Source organism: Brassica napus, assembly GCF_020379485.1.
Source record: "Brassica napus cultivar Da-Ae chromosome C5 unlocalized genomic scaffold, Da-Ae chrC05_Random_3, whole genome shotgun sequence".
Classification (NCBI taxonomy): Eukaryota; Viridiplantae; Streptophyta; class Magnoliopsida; order Brassicales; family Brassicaceae; genus Brassica; species Brassica napus.
In genome coordinates, this window is record NW_026014282.1 from 14533 (window position 1) to 19431 (window position 4899).

General features: G+C 34.5%; 1 pseudogene; it reads right to left on the reverse strand.

Moving 5' to 3' along the window:
• Window positions 1–1939: 1939 nt before the first annotated feature.
• Window positions 1940–4655, reverse strand: LOC125594824 (annotated as a pseudogene).
• Window positions 4656–4899: the final 244 nt, after the last annotated feature.

Sequence of the window (4899 nt, forward strand, 5' to 3'; positions counted from 1 at the left end):
AAACCCCGATCTTGATGAGCACAAGATTAGAATAGCTCTGATAACATGAAAAGTAACCACCCTTGATAGTGCTTAGCACTAGCCCAAGACCGTAATACCCGAGAACCCGAAAGAAACAAGAAAACTTCCAAGTATGAAGAACAATATGGAAGAACTCTCAAAGAGATTTAGAGAACTTTGAGTATAACATTTTTTTCTTTAAGAAAATTTTCTTGTTCAACTTCTTGTGTTATTACAAATGAAAGGATGAAGAGGTATTTATAGTCTTCTAAACTATCTTACAAATATCTAGATTATTCTACTATAACCTCCTTACTTTCTAGATTTTTTTTTTTTATTCTCTATATTTTTCTAGTACAATATATAGATTTTTTCTTCTTGAGGAGGTGATGATAATTCTATAAAGATTCTAGAACTTGGGCTTAATTTTGGGTTTAGTCCAATAAAAGTTTATTGCCCCATAATTAAGCATGACCCAAAATCAAGTTTAACTTCCGGATCGAGAATGAGACAGCCATGTGTAGTTCTCGCAACAGCGAGCTATGATCACACGATTCGATTCTGGAAAGCCGAGAGTGGTCGCTGTTACCGTACCATTCAGTATCCTGACTCGGTAAGGAGAGACACACTCTCCTCTAAAGATCGCTTGCGTCTTAAAGCGTTATTCTTACATAAACCCTTGTTGGGATTACTGTGTGTACGGAACAAAAACTAATACTGTTTTTATCTTTCCTTGGGACTGTTTCTTTGTTCAGCATGTGGATAGGCTGGAGATAACCCTAGAAAAGAGTCATCTAGCTGCAGCTTGCAACCCTCATATATGTCTCTTTGACGTTAATTCCAACAGCCTTCAACCTGTAAAGTTATATATAGTCTCATTCAATATGGTGGTCTCGAAAGGTAGCCTCCGTTTATTGAACTATGGGGCTGTTTGTTTCACCATTTGCCATCTCCATCTAGATGATTCATTTGTATGATCTATTTAGATGATCTATTTAGATGATTTATTCAGATTTTTGTGACTGTTTGTTTGTCCATCCAAATAGCTCATCTAGCTGAATCATCAAAATGAATCTTATGTTTGTTTCTTTATTTTCATTTCCATGTTTAGTAAACAAATTACCAAAATACCCTTGTGTTGATTTAATCATATATTTGATATTAATTTTAACTATATTATATTTAATTATTTAATCTAATATATTTACATTAGAATTATTTCAAAATTAACGAGTTTTTTGCGGTTTGGGGGGGGAAACAAAATTTTATGGTTTTAGCGGGAAACGCACTTTTCGATTTTGGCCAGAAAACGAGAATTTGCGATTTAGGCGGGACAAAGCGTTTTTGCGGTTTTGGGGGGGGAAACAAGATTTTTCGGTTTAGGCGGGAAAACGAGTTTTTTCGATTTTGGCCGGAAAACAAGATTTTGCGGTTTTGGCGGGTTTTGGTGGGAAAACGGTTTTTTCGATTTTGGCCGGAAAACAAGATTTTGCGATTTTGGCGGAAAAATGAGATTTTCGGTTTTGGCGGAAAAACAGGATTTTTCGGTTTTGGCCGGAAAACGAGATTTTGCGACTTTGACGGGAAAACGAGTTTTTGCAGTTTTGGCGGGAGAACTCGATTTTTTGATTTTGGCCGGAAAACGAGATTTTGCGATTTTGTTGGGAAAACACATTTTTGCAGTTTTTGTGGGAAAATGAGATTTTCGGTTTTGGTGGGAAAAGATTTTTTTTTTGTTTTGGCAGGAAAACAAAAAATTTCGGTTTTGGCGAAAAAAGAAGATTTTTCATTTTGACGGAAAAACGATATTTTGCAATTTTGACGGGAAAACGCGTTTTGCGATTTTTGCGGGAAAACATGTTTTTGGAGTTTTGGCGTGAAAACGCGTTTTTGCAATTTTTGCGGGAAAACACGTTATGGCGGGAAAACGTATTTTTGTGTTTTAGCGGAAAATGTGTTTTGGGATTTTGGCGTGAAAACATGTTTTTGTGATTTTCGCATGAAAACACGTTTTTGCAAATTTGGCGTAAAAACACGTTTTTCCAATTTTGGCGGGAAAATGCGTTTTGGGGTTTTGACGTGAAAAATTAGTTTTTAGGTTTTCGCGGGAAAACGCATTTTTGTGGTTTTGTCGGTTTTCATGTGTGACAAAATGATATTATGTTTAGGTTTGTAATTTGTGAATTACATTAAGGGCATAATAGACATTATACCATTTTGAATGAACCATCTTCATTCAAATGATCCAAATTGGTTCAGCTGGATGGACTTTAAAATTAAGCCTAAATTTCTGAAAGTCATTCGGATGATCGATCTGGATAAGTTGCACTTTTAGCGCCTAAACAAACAAAACTCTCATCTTCTTCCAGATGGCTCATCCGGATTGAGAAACAAACAGGCCCTATATATCAAACAGTTGTTTGTTTGTAATTATAGAATTATTATCCCAGGCTAAATCTAGCAACATTGGAGAGCATCAGGTTTTAATATATACTCAAAAGAACTCTTACTTTTTGTGACCAAACCAAAATCTTATTCTACTATATTAAATAAAGTACTTCAGTTATTAGAAACAGAGAAAGTAAAAAAAAACGTTCAATAAAACTCAAAAATTCAAAGCCTATGATTCATTAAACCACTCCTCTGATGTCATCGGCTTGTTGGTGGGTGAGAGCACAATGGTGACATTGTTGTTGTGAGATAGTTTTGGAACCACCACGTCTTCAATTTTGAACTTAAGGTAACATTCGTCCAACAGTACGACAATCTTGTCTAGTTATTTTTAAGCATAAGTTTCACTAATGAAGTCACATGCTTTGGTCGTACATTCCGAAGAGACTTATTCCAAGAGAAACCATCTTTTGATCTCCAGCACTGATCCGGACACAAGGACAGTAGTTGCAAGTATTGGTCAAGATGCTCCCCCTGTAAAACATAAACAAGATACAAAGACGGTCCTTCGACAATAGCTAGAAAAAGAGGTTGAAGATGAATATACCGGTATGGTGTTGTAATTCCTTCCACGTACTATTAGCTTCTCTAGATCAGGTGAGTTTTGTAACAACCTTTCTATACCAGGAATAACATACTGACAGATCACTGTATCAAGAATCAGTGATTTGACCTTGAGCATCGGGAAAGGAACACCACGAATCTCAGCAAGAGATAAAATCTAATAGAAAGAACCCAAAAAAAGAAAGTAGTGAATTGGTAACGAGCTAATGACACTTGAGCAAAAAAAAAAAAACGAGCTAATGACATAATCAAACCTATAAAACACTAACCGTGAAACCAACGGCTTGTTAATTAGGCATTAGAGAATAAAATAATATGAGCCAAAAACTAATTATATACCTGAACAAAGTTTCCCCCAAACGTAAGCTTCTCTGCGTTCTGCAACTTTTCTAGCATCTTTAGCACCACGGCTTGGAGAAAATCGGCCTTTAAGTTAGGGATCACTGGGACATAACAAATGTCTAGTTTAGCTTCCGTTAAAGAAAATGCATGATAATTGAGAGTTTAACAATCTGAGAAAATGGATGTGTGGTGCCACAATCTGCGTTGGCCCCGGCACCCACACGTTACGTCTTATTTGTAAAGTTCTCAGACGGTGTGATTTGCGGAGATCAAGAACCTTTAGTTTATCGCAGTGATACAACGTTAAGTTTTCAAGAACCGGACAACCTGATAGAATCTTAGCCATGGACTCATCAAAGAGAGTACAAGGATAACTTCTGCAAGGATGTCCAAGACACAGTGCACTGGGGAACAATCGTGTGAGAATAGCTTAACGAAACGTTGAGTTGCTTGACAGAAGAACTGTTGTAGAAGAAATCAGGAAGCGTGTACGCCTCATCATTACAAGGACTCCAGAAATCCAGGGAAAGATTCTCAACGTTGTGTGACATAGCGCACTTGATCCACCGGTCGATGTTGGGAGTGTCCTCTCTCCTGGTGCTTTGGAGGTGAAATTTGTCGTCTTGGGAGCTGTATATCGATTTAGGGTTTTGTTAATTGAAGCAGCAGTAGTCAGTGTGTTGGCCTTTTAAGGAGATAGAAGGTATATCGCACCACACATGTCTCCATCGTCTAGACAAGAGGGAAGTACTTATGGCTAATTTGGTCGAAATAAAGCAGAGTATGTGGTGGAGGATCACATCTGGTAAGTTGCTGATCAAGTCTACCGCTCCTTTGATCTTCCTGTCGTCGGCCATCTTTATTTGCGATATTATTCTTAGGTCACAGTTTTTTATAAATATACAAGATATGAGCAACTGGTTTTGTTTGATGTTTTAATTTAATAAAAACCATAAAATAATAAATCATTTTATTATAGTTTTATGATTTTTTTTTTGCATATATTATTTGAGATTTATTTTATAATTAAAACTCGTTTTCACATATAAGTTCAAGTTAATATTTTATAATCATGGTGCATAGATGAATTATTATAAACTTTGTACTTAGGATTAGAAAAAATACTATACCATAAAGTTTAAACTAAACACAATCCGAAATAAGAAATTGAATGAAAAGTAAAATACACCAATTGAGTCAATAACATCATTATACATGTTCTTATATACTAATTTAATGTTTTATTAAATAAGTCTTTAAAAATTTATTTTGTTATGATTTTTTTAAAAAGGAAAACATTCTATGTTACAAATCTCTTTTTTATTTACAATTAAAAAAATAAAAAATAATATTAAATACTCTTTTACAATTTTGTTAAAAAAATTAGAAATGAAAAATTACTGTCATATAACTTATTACAATTATCTTCTCTTTAGAATTTCAGAAAAAATAAAATGCTATCAAATAATTATTTTTAGTTATTAATAAATAATTTTAAAATTACAATTTTTACAATTTTATCAATACTAATTTTACACTTAT